The sequence below is a fragment of the Lissotriton helveticus genome, chromosome 1_2 (genome assembly GCF_964261635.1).
Source record: "Lissotriton helveticus chromosome 1_2, aLisHel1.1, whole genome shotgun sequence".
Classification (NCBI taxonomy): domain Eukaryota; kingdom Metazoa; phylum Chordata; class Amphibia; order Caudata; family Salamandridae; genus Lissotriton; species Lissotriton helveticus.
Genome location: NC_136058.1, coordinates 209,767,961 through 209,780,784, shown reverse-complemented (window position 1 = coordinate 209,780,784; position 12,824 = coordinate 209,767,961). Strand labels below are relative to the sequence as shown.

The 12,824-nt window shown below is 41.2% G+C and overlaps 1 protein-coding gene across 2 annotated transcripts in view; it reads right to left on the bottom strand.

Annotated features, from left to right (window-relative positions):
• SPATA6 (spermatogenesis associated 6) overlaps nt 1-12,824 on the bottom strand; it is a 478,099-nt gene that overhangs the window by 89,345 nt on the left and 375,930 nt on the right. The gene's annotated exons all lie outside the window — the stretch shown is intronic.

Here is a 12,824-nt window from a genome sequence, read left to right as displayed (position 1 = left end):
GTCTCAGTGTAGCTACAATAGGATTCAACATCGTGGCTACTAGAGTCTCCAGTCTACGCCACATATCCTTATTTGTTAAAGAGTCAGTAGATGTTATAGGGGCTACTGGGATACGTTCTTCTTCCTGGGCATTCTGGACAATTTGTTCTTCGTCAAAGTTCCCTCTTAATTTATCTTTATCTTAGGCTTGCCTGGGTGCTTTCCCCCTCTTTTTCTCTTCCCTGTTTTTTCTGTGATGCTTCCACTGGCCTTTTGTTCCCCCTGCGCCCCTGGTAAATATTCTTGTTTTTGTTGCCAGTGCCATTTGGTTAGGCAGTACCACCCCGCCCTCCTCCCCCCCTTCTCCTTCACCTTCTACGACCTCCCTCTGAGTTTGCGGTGAGTGTTGTATTGGGGTAGGGGGAGATGGCTCAACCATAGTGGCGAAGCTTGTTTGAGGGAGCGTCTCCAGGGATAATCGTCATTGTGTGATCTCTATTTCATGTTCCAAAACAGACGTGGCTCTGGGTAGAAAAAAATCGAGTGTTCCCACAATTCCATGCCCTACGTCTACTCATTATGTAACAAGCAAGCAGTTCCTATGTAGTATAACTAGTTACCCTTACGTTATCGCTACTCAATAAGTTGGCAATAATAAAAGCGAAGAGAATAGCCCGTACCTTGTTCGTTTAGCAGGGATTTAGAGGGTAGGTCCAGCCCAGCCTCCTTCAGGCGTGGGTGGGCCCGCCATTGGTAAAGGCGCGTCCTACGCTGCGGGGCTGCGTTGGCGCTTTATGCGCGTTCAAAGGTCCTGGGGCGGCTGCGAATTGGAGTCCTCTCCTGCCGTCACTCCCGGTCAGTGATTCCGTTGTGCAAGCGGCTACACGAGTCGCAAAGCTGCGTTGGCGCTTCATGCACGTCCAAAGATCCTGGGGCGGCTGGGAATTGGAGTCCTGGGAATTGGAGTCCTGTCCTGCCGTCACTCCCGGTCAGTGATTCCGTTGTGCAAGCGGCTACACCCGCCGCGAGGCTGCGTTGGCGCTTTATGCGCGTCAAAGGTCCAGGGGGGGCTGGGAATTGGAGTCCCCTCCTGCTGCGGGCTGCGTTGGCGCTTTATGTGCGTCTAAAGGTCCAGGGGCGGCTGGGAATTGGAGTCCCCTCCTGCCGTCACTCCAGGTCAGTGATTCCGTTGTGCAAGCAGCTACACCAGCCGCGGGACTGCGTTGGAGCTTTATGCTCGTCCAAAGGTCCAGGGGCAGCTGGGAATTGGAGTCCCCTACTGCCGTCACTCCCGGTCAGTGATTCCGTTGGGCAAGCGGCTCTGTAGGCAATGTTTATACAGGAACACAGCAGTTTAGCAAGCTGTACAGCATTGGCATTGTGGCTTGTGAGATAATTTGATGCAACTTCAGAGGTTTCCTCTGGAGATTCCTTTTAAAAAGCTCCAATAGCATCAATGAAGGACCTACTGTTGCAATTAACTGCTTACTATCAAATTCTGTGACAGACTAGAAGCACACGTGCTCACTACAATTCAAGAGCTTTTCTCATGTCACTGTTTGTGAACAGTTGGCAGAAGTGCATTAAGGCAAGCTGTTATGCCTATTGTTGGAATACCACTGGAAAACTGAAGTCCGCCCATTTTCACCAGTTCTCACTGTTGTAGAAGCAGCAGCCTTCACTTTATGTACTATGAAATATGTTGCAAGGCTGAAGGATCAACACTTTCCTGAATATACTCCTGTAATAGAGAAGACAAGTCATCCATATGATGGAGCAAGGATTTGCACATGAAGTGACTTGCTCGTATTCACGAACCTAGAATAACGTTAATAATGTAACCAACTTGTTCGTTTTACTAATTTTACATCAACATGGGGTGTCAGAGTGAAGCTTGCTTATGTGTTTACTAATCCTAATACGCTTGCATCTAATATGGCTGCTGCTACGCGAGGGTTTCTATTGCGCATGCGTCTGTCATAATCACATGACATGATGTATTCGTTATTTTGGAGGGAAGCTGCCGCTTCTGCGCACTAGTGTTAATATGGCCGCTCTATGTTCTCACATGCGAGAAGCTTGCACTGCTGCTTTTGCTAAGCTATTCGTTCTGCCTAATCCTAATGCTATAGTTAAAATTAAGATAATGGGTATAGAGTAGAAATACATGGTATACAGTGTATTCATTTATTCTGTGTTCTAAAACTGTTTCTTTTCCATTTCATGTGCACTTTGAAATCTGGCCTGACTTGTAACGCTGTACTCCATATTTGTTGAAACTGCGACTGCGCGAAAATCTCAAGTCTCTGGAACAGTAACCTTTGGACTATGGCCAAGGAACTGACTGACTAGAAGATGTTCATGAGAACATGGACTTTTGAACCCAAATTTATACAATGTTAAAAACAATGTATTCGCCAATAGAACATCCATTGTTAGGTGGAATGAAGACATCATGAGAACCTGAATTTGATGGGCGGGAACGTAAATTTGAATAAGAGATGGTAAAAGTCTCAAATTTGGTGTGGTGTGACGACCTCTCCTCCTCTTTTGTCCAATCGGAATTGGGGCTCCTTACACATGCAACATTCCACTGACCTGGAAAATAGTATAACTAGCATAGGTTTAGCTAGAGTAATTGTCCGACTTGTCCGAATAGCTGATCTGTCACTGACCCAACGCACTCAATAGGTGACTAAGAGTAGAGGGCTGCGGAGCACTCTGTCAGAAGATTCGCTGACCCAATCGGGGTTCGGGAAGCTGAAGTGCTGGCGGAGCACTTAGTCGGTGAAATCGATAACCCAATCGGGGTTCTGACTGTTAGTCACAGAGAGGGAGTAGCACAGGCGTTGCAACTGAACTGCGGGTGCTGGTCTTAACCTTTGGTGGAACGGTCCTGATCCAAATCTGGTTTATCCTGTCCTGATTCTGATCTGCACCTGCTGGCCTACTAGCAACTGCAACTTTGGGGTTTCTGTCCTTAACTGACCCGTGGCCAGGGTTGGTCTTCACACCATTCTAGGTAAATATAAATCTGTGTGCGTATTTTAATTATATTTCTATGTGTCCTTTTCTTTACCTTCCCTAAATCAATAAAACTTGGATTGCATATGTTCTTTTTTTACCTTTCCCTTTGCAATGATTAAATTCGTCATTTGATTTAATAGTGTGTTCCATTTTCTTACCTTCCCTATAGTTATATGCTCCAATTGTTTTCGTGATTGCATATTATGTTCCCTCTTTTTACCCACCCATTGATAATGGCTTAAAGTAGTGTTATTTAGCATGTTCTTTCTCTTTACCTACCCGTAGACAAATTTTGCAAGTATGTGTCAACTTTCAATAGCATGTTCCTTGTTCTTACCTTAGCTTTAAATTTCTAAATGATTGGCATAATATATCTTTTGCATAGTTATACACTATTTCTAATTTTGGTTATTGATAGTCCTATTGCTTTTAACCTCTGTATCATGACTTATGATGAAATTTAGATAAAGAGTTGAAAACTTTCCCGAGTCTGTGGTTATTATATGAGTGCAAAAGTTACTATCCTATTATCCTAACTCCCTGATCCAATAGGTTACAGGTACCAGTGACAAGGATTGGTAAGGCAATGGTATAGGACCTAGTAGGTAAAATATCTGGTAGTTAGAGTGTAGGTTACCTGATTTAAGTAATGTGTAATTGATTATGGGCCCAGGTGAGTATGGTAAATTTATAGTCGGGTGACCTGCGCGCTCTGTCAGTATATTTCTTTGGTAGCAGAGGAAAGGTTAAGGTTTAGTTAAGATAGGTAGGTAGTTAGTTGGTTATGAAAACATTACTATGATTGACCGATCAAATGTGATATTATTTGAAATGTTTTAAAGTTTTATTGATTCTGTTGATGCTGTATGAATTTTATGTATTAACCAAAATCGTTTGTACCTGTTATATGTTTTATCTGGAATCCCCGGGGGCAGAATAGCGGGTGGTAAATGAAAGCCACATCGCAGTGAGGTCACTTACTCGCAGGAAGTTAGTGCATGGTTAGGTAAAGCCGGAAGCACTATTTAGGGTTTTCTGTATGAATGTATGAATAAATGATAGCAAAGAGTTCGCTAGCAAAACTTTTAGTGTGATATCACCTAGAAAGGGTCACACAGAAGGAGTAGCAGGTTCGTCTGAGCTTGATTGATAGCAAAGGGGTTCGCTGGTAAAACTTTGGCCTTAGTATATATCCCGGAGTGGATTAGTCCAAAGGAGTAGCAGGTTCTCTAATGCTTGTGTGAAGGGTAGGCAGAAAGGATCTACTCGTAGTATATGAAAAGTAAACGGAAGGGATTTACTTGCAGTGAAAAAAATATCTTTTCTTTCTAGTCACTCGGGTGCAGTGGCAAATGTTTTTACGTTGTTGATTAAAAGAAGAATTGCACTTTAAAATAAAAGAATTGAGTTTTTGCATTACCTTGTGAAGGAGGGAGTCAGTGGCGGAGCTGCACTGCATCACTCAGAGCCGCGCTGGTATTGGTCGAGACAGCGGGATAGTAATTGTAAAGGAGGGGTGAGCGTAGGAGCGTGGGAACTCGTCTCACGGGAAAAGCCGCGCAATCATTGGTTAAGAAATATTTGAAACCACATTGTTGATTGCTTGAAGAAAATAAAAGACGCGCTAGTATTGGAAGTATTTTGTAAACAAATCAGAGTTATCATACGATTTCAACATTTTTGCAAATTATATGTGGCAGTTAAATAATCCAGAAACTCGGCCTGATCGAAGATACCTAGGGTTTGCTAGGGAAGAGATGATAAGAGGCAGACCTTACAAAATGTAAGGAAGCAAGAGAAAAATGTCACTTGTAAATGGGGTCAAGAATTTCTTTAAAAAAGATAAACCAATAAAAAATAGAGAAGGAGTTAATATTCCACCACCAAATACTCCCGTATCATTTATGATGTTTGACAGGGTTTACCACACTTGTGTATGGTTAGAGAATTGGGTGGAATACACTAAAGATGACGGAATACACTAAAGATGACGGAATTTTGGCATTTCCCTTAGATGGCACATTTAATGGCAGAATCTTGTTCAATTTAAGGACTGGAATGGATGATTTACATCCTAGACCTAGACTAACGCAATATGAGGCACTAGAAGAATGGGAGATTGAGGCTTTTGAGCGAGACAGACCTAGAACTGACAAAGGATTGAGTAAATTCTACCCTAAGGTTTAACGAGAAACCAGAGATAAACAAATGAAACAATGGAGACAGAACATGTTAGTGGAAGGATTATATCCTGTATTAACTTTAGAAGAGCCCACTGGAAGTAAAAGGACGGAGAAAACAAAACATTTAATGACTAGTGGTGATTCAGACGATGATTATATGGAGGATTTGTTAATGAAAACCTTACAATGAGGAACCGAGTGCAGTAAATCCAAATGCCCCGTTTTTAAAACCACCTTTAATTCCGCAAGTGGTACATGAGACTTCTATTGAAAGGGTATTACATGAAAGAGAAAGAGAAGCATTAAATAAACAGAGAAGTGAATTAATTCAGAAAATCTCTCAATTAAATACAAGTCTCGAAGCCCTGACAAGTCCAGTAACTATTGGCCCAGTTGTTTCTTTGTATGGAGATAAGCAAGCTAGTCCAAAAGCTCCAGTAATAACTATATCGGTAGTACAGCCAAGAAAAGTGCCCTTGATAGTAGACAATCAGGCAAGTGAATGTGAGTCAGTAATCTCCTTAATGGATTTACCAATAGGAGAACCAGAGAGTAGTTCGATTAGAAAAACCACTCCTTTAAATTTAAGAGAAGTACAGATGGAGACATCCTCAGGTACGAGAAGTGCAACTGTAGTAACTCCTGAAGAAATAGATAGATGGACACGAGAAATAGAGAAACCAAAGACACAGCCGAAACCATTGGATATATACAAACTGAGAATTGAATTGGAGGAACTGATGGCTGTAAATGTGGGATTGGAAAGACTAAATACTCTTAGTGAAGATGAACTATTACTTATTTGTAAAAGTATTACTAGGAATACAAGGGTGTTTTATGAGAAATTAATAGACACTGCAGCTAGCATGGGAATTGACATTGGTAAATCTAAAGTATTACAAAAGCCATATTGAGCAGAATTTTCTGACAAAGATTTAGAAAACATGAATGTGCCCGGAAGAAAAGTGCAGATAAGAGAACTACAAACATTGTTACAAAAATGGAGAGAATTAGAAAAATGGAAAGCCAGGTGGGCAAAAAAAGGAAGAGGTTTGATCAAAACAGATGACTTCAGAATATGTTTTAAAAGAAGCAGAAAAAGTGGAAAGATTATGTCCTATGCGAGAAGTACCAGGTGGAGGTTATGTGCATGTTCCATGGTCCTGACAGGATATTTTGTCATTTACAAATGATTTCCCAAAACTTCGTGAAAAACCTGTAGAATGGTACAGACAAGTCGAGAGATTTGTAAAAGTTTCGAAGTGTCTTTTGAAAGATTTAGATGGATTATTCGACATTGTAGTTCTAGTGGAGTAATGGACAGAATGTAAAATTGCTGTTGATTGGCCTAGTGAGGAGTACCCTAGAGACCCAAAGACAGGGGCACCTTCCGAAGATGTTACGAAAAAATACAACCAGGTAATACTTTACCTCAAAGGGAATGTGCATGCAAAAGAGACTGATTGGACTAGAATAGATAGAACCACTCAGAATAAAGATGAATCTGTGCATGCATATTATGAACGTCTATTGCAGGTATTCAAACATTACAGCGGCCTAGATAATATCGACATGAAGGATATGATGCTTTTCATTTACCGATTTGTGTTAGGATTAGGACCAGAAAATTCACAATGGATTAAAGATCATAAAATTTGTTGGCAGGCCAAGCCAATCGACGAGATCCTTAAATATGCCAAATATTGTGAAGATGAGCTAGACAATAAACGAAAAGAGTTAAAGGAAAAGGTAATGTGGGCACAAGTAAAACTAGCAGAGCAACAAGAACATCAGCTGAACCAGATAGGTAGTAACCAGAATCAGGGTGATGGAAATGGAGGAAGGCCAAGGGGAAAATTCAATAGAGAGGATGCGAAACGGAAATTCCCTTGTCATGAGTGTGGCACTGGAAGAACGAGTGTAAGGCTGTACAGAGTGGTAATGTGCAAAATATTGATTTGAATCCACAGTCGCAGAATGAGGTGCCACGGAAGACACAGCCACAGGTAATACAGAATCAGTTACCCCCTGCACCTAGGCCAAATTACAGTAGCATACCACAAATTGGGAGGGAGGTGAAAGGAGAGATACAGCAACCTCACAATTTCTTCTGAGGGATACACTTTTCAGTGAAGAACCTTACTGACGGTGCCTGAGGGGGGAGGACGAGGAGTGCGTGATTGGCGCCTCCTTGCCGGTAGACCAGTCAGGGCCATACATTGAAGGAAAGGTTAAAGGAAATGATATCACCTTTCTGTTGGACACTGGTGCTACCCGTTCTACTGTGAGAATAGCAGACGCTTCAAACCTACCCCTCTCGGGAGAAGAGATCCAAGTAGTGGGCATTTCTAATAAACAAATTAGTACCCCAGTTACAGAACCTATGGAAGTTAGAATAGGCAATTTTAAAGAAATGCATAGATTTGTTGTCTGTGATTCAAGTCCTGTAAATTTATTAGGACGAGATTTACTGTGTAAAATGAATTGCACCATTTTCTGTACCCCAAGTGGTGTTGAAATTCAAACCCCAGACAAAGATGGAATTTGTTGTCTAATGCTGTACAGTCGTGCCAAATCCTGCAGTGATTCTATATCAGATACCGTGGGAGGCTGGATGGTTTACTGTCATTGACCTGTGTCACGCATTCTTCTTGATTTCATTACACCCAGACAGCAAGTTTCTTTTCTCATTTGAATTAGACAGTCATGTTTATGTTTGGAATCGTGTCCCTCAGGGGTACACAGAAAGTCCCTCGATTTTTAATCAGACTTTAAAAAAGTACCTTGAGTCATTGGTACTACCTGGACAGTCAGTCTTGGTCCAGTAAATGGACGACCTATTGGTGGCGTCTAAAACCCGGAATGACTGTGTTGTTGATACTATCGCCTTACTGAATCATTTAGGTGAAGGAGGACATAAAGTGCCACCAGACAAATTGCAATTCTGCACCATGTCAGTGAAATATCTGGGGCACCAGATAGAAAAGGGTGTCGGAAGAGTTACCTCAGAAAGAATCAGAATAATTAAAAACATGGATTTGCCTCATACCCAAAAGGAGATCAGAATGTTTCTTGGAGTTGTAGGATACTGCAGGCAATGGATTGTGGGATTTGCAGTCCTAGCAAAACCATTGATACACATAACAAAGAAAGGAGCCAAGGACCCAGTAGAGTGGGATGACTAAAGCATGTCTGCTTTTGTAAAATTACGGGAATGTCTGTGTACAGCTCCAGCATTCGGGATGCCTGACTATTCAAAAGATTTTGCACTTTTCTGTGACACCTGAGATAATTGTGCACTTTCAGTTTTGACTCAAATTCATGGTTTAGTGAGACGTCCTGTGGCATATTTTTCTTCCACATTGGACCCAGTGGCAGCTGCATTACCTGGATGTCTGAAAGCAGTAGCTGCAACTTGCATGAGCCTTGAGCAGAGTGAATCCATTATTATGGGACATCCTGTAACTGTGTATGTTCCACATGCAGTTGTAATTTTGCTAACAAGGACTAAGACCCAGTATCTCACACCTAGTCGGCTGACTAAGTACGAGATAATACTTGTAGGTGAAGGAAACGTAACCATTGCTAGGTGTAATATCCTGAATGCAGCAACATTGCTACCTAATTCACATACTGCAGAAGTGAAGGGAGAAGTTGAACATGACTGTATTGATCTGACTGAGTACAGTACAAAACCACGACTAGACATAAGAGAAGAGCCATTCATTGATTCAGAATATGAGCTATTTGTAGATGGCTCTTGTATGAGACTTGAGGAAGGAGGACTGAGTGCCGCTTACGCAGTGTGCACATTAGGAGGTCCAGTTGAAGCATCCCATTTGCCTGGAGTCAAGTCTGCACAAATAGCTGATTTGGTAGCCTTGGCAAAAGCCTGGAAATTTGGGAATAATTGGAAAGTAACCATATACACTGACAGCCAGTATGGTTATGGAGTTGTGCATGACTATGGCCAACTATGGATGCAAAGGGAGTTTCTGACTTCCTCAGGTACTCCGATTAGAAATGGAAAATATGTAAAAGATTTGCTGGAAGCAATCCAGTTACCAAAAGAAGTGGCTGTGGTCAAGTGTGCTGCTCACAAATCTGGCAACGACAAAGTGACAGCTGGTAATCGGTATGCTGACCAGTTAGCCCAACATTGTGCAAAATATAAGATGGCTGTTAATAAAAAGGTTGAGGTGAGCGGAAACAGCTTCCAACTTATGTTGCTGGAAGGTGTGAACACGTGGGAAGAAGTGAGAGATTTGCAGAATGCAGCAGAACCAAAAGAAAAGGCACAATGGAGGAAAATAGGTTGTCAGAGAAGGATTGAGGATGGTGTCATTGTTTATCTTGATGAAACAGCAGTGTTACCTGACTGTCTGCTTGCTGCTATGGCTAGGTTAATTCATGGAGATTTCCATTTGGGAAGAGATGCTATGATACATGTGTTCAGACAAACATGGTTTAATGCGAAATTCAGGAACATAGCAGAGGCCAGAGGTGTTTAATTTGCCAACAAATTAACCCAGGGAAGAAAACAGTAGTGTTACAAGGAAAAATTGGGAAGGCAGAAGGTCCTTTTATTCGATTACAGATTGACTTCATTCAGTTACCCCCTTGTCGAGGACTAAAATACATACTTGTCATTGTCTGACTGTTTTCAAAATGGGTGGAAGCTTACCCCACACGCAGGAACGATAGCATCACTGTAGCTAAGCTTTTACTTAGAGAGCTTATACCACGTTTCGGTTTTCCAGTAACAATTGAATCAGACAGAGGAAAACATTTTAATAGTGAAATAATGGGTCTAATTTGTGAAGCATTCAAAATTAAGCAGAAACTGCAATGTGCATATCGCCCAGAGGCTTCTGGAGTGGTAGAACAATTGAATGGCACTATCAAGTCAAGATTGGGAAAGATATATGAGTCAACTCGATTGGAGTGGCCAGATGCTTTGCCTCTTGTTCTGATGGGACTTAGAAGTATTCCAGACCATAACACAGGCTTGAGTCCCCATGAAATACTGATGGGAAGAGCAATACGGCAAGCATGGGTGCCAGGACACAAACTGCTAAGCATATCTGATGATTTAGTACTGGAGTACTGCAAAGAACTGGCTGACCAAGTGCGTTCTATCTCTCACCAGGTTGGGGAAGACGCTGTCGCCAGACCAGCAACTCCAGCACATGACCTGAACCCAGGTGATTGGGTAGTGTTAAAGAAACATACTCGAAAAACTTGCCTTGCACCGAAGTGGGGAAAACCACGACAAGTAATTTTGGTACCACCACAGCTGTAAAGTGTGCAGGAGTTCCACACTGGATTCATGCCAGTCATACCAAAAAGGTGACTGAACCTGATGAAACTGAGGCTGAAGGTTGTGCAGCTGAGGGGTCCCAAGATATCGATCCTGAAGTAGCTGAAGAGGAACAACCGAGCACCAGTCAAGATGATTGGATTCCAGTAATCGACATACCTGCAGAATATGTGAGGACAAGAAGCCAAACATATCTAGAAAGACAGAGTGATAGTGAGGACGTGACAGGTGTAGAAGAAGGTACTCAGATCATAGAAATCCAAGTCAAAAGTGATTCTGAGGAGAACCAGATAGGGAAAGACCAGATAATCGATTCACCACCAAGAACTCCTGAGCCTGAAAAGGGACAGATAGAAATTAGGGCGGAGGCTCAAGCAGAAGAAAATCAAGGGTTCGAAGAGCTAGAGCAGGACCAGACAGGAATAGAAAATCGTGTTCAGGATGAAAAAGGTGAAACGGACAAAAGCCAAATTCAACAAATACCTGAACAAGGGCAGCTTAGTGACCAGGCAGAAGAAACAGAAATAAGACCTGGACTTAGCCAGTCAGTGAAGGAAACAGAAGACAGCATTGAAATAGATGTGCCACAACTGAATGAAAATAAAAGAACATTCGAAGAGGGCCAAAGCACAGTGCCAGCTAAAAGACTCAGAAAAGGAGACAAGTGGCCTAGATTTGTCAAAAGACTGAGACTGCGTGTAAAAACAATCGATGAAAAACCTGAACTAGTAAATGAAATCTCAAGTCAAGCTGATCAACCTGTAATACAACCAAGAAGAAGAAGTCCACAAATAAAAAGACTGAATAATACATATAAAGTGAGACCAACCTGAAATTCACACAGTGTAAAGAAACTGTGTAAGAGTTACAAAGAGGGGTTGAATCTCCTTTAGTCAGAAATGGCTGGTCATATGTTAATGGAAGACGGAAAAGAAATTGTTTAAAAACATGCTGTAGAGTATGTTTATGTAGTATAGCAATAGTACTTATAGTTTGGATAGGACTAACAATAGCTATTCCTTACATGATGAGTAAAGAGACAAAAGTTAACACTAATGAACAACTGCCACCAGATACAGAAGAGTTACAAACAAAAGATACACCGAAAAGAGTAGATACGCAAGAAAGAGCCCTTAGTATTAGACAACAGAAGGTGGACTTAGAAGCACCAGATGAGGAAGGACTACATTACACGAGAATCAAAAATAAGACACATTTGAATGTATTTGCAAACTTATTAGTACATTATGTAGAACCTATAGAAATATAAGATTGCTATGTTTGTATGAAACTGCCTACTTCGGTAGCTGAAGGTGTTACCTATCACCATTTGCCACTAACATATGGAATTTCCTACAGTGTTTTAGCTAGTTTATTCTATAAGAAAGGACCTTAACAGTATTATTATTCTAATTTAGATGTGATCTTTTCTGAACTTCCTATACGTAGAAACCTAAACCCTGTACATACTACTAGAAATGTAGCACGCTACATGGGTGAATATTTTCTAACTATAGGTACAATAGATATAGGTGACGCACACAAGAATAATCTAACATGTTTATTACAAGAAAAAGAGAAAATATTTTTGAATATGGTAGAGAAAAGAAGAGAGAGTTTCCAAAGAAAAGCAAATGATAAGAATCATAAAATTCCTAAATGGACTGAAAGTATAGGGAACACCTCAAATGGTGGGGCTAATGCTGCTATGTTGCTGGATTTCGAAAAGAAGGGGAAACTCTGTCTCCACAGAGAAAGAACTAGTTATTATAACAATATATTTATTGGTTCTAGTGAGTGTGAACACAATTATAAGGTAATTGGGGGTTGGGGTTTCAAAGATGGAACTGAACCTGTGTTTCCCGGAGTCTATTACATATGTGGGAACAAGGCTTATTATAAATTGCCAGATCACTGGTATGGGAGTTGTTATTTTGGAATAGTCTTCCCAAAGATATATCATGTGGATAAAATCACCGCAAACAATGAAGAAACTAATGGATTAGTACGTAGTAAAAGAGCTAGTTTTGGTGACATTGTAGGTGATATATTTAGTGCATTGATACCTACAGTGAATACACACAGTGAATACACACAGAATCTGCAAATAGTCACAGTAGTGGATCGTTTATCAACTGACACTGCTGGAGGTTTCTTAATGGTCAATACCGAATTGGTTGCGATCAGATCAATGGTTTTACAAAATTGACTTGCTCTTGATACATTATTGGCAAAGGAGGGCGGAGTCTGTAGAATGTTGAAAGCGCAACATTGTTGCACTTACATACCGGACAAAAGTGTTGAAATTAAGAGGT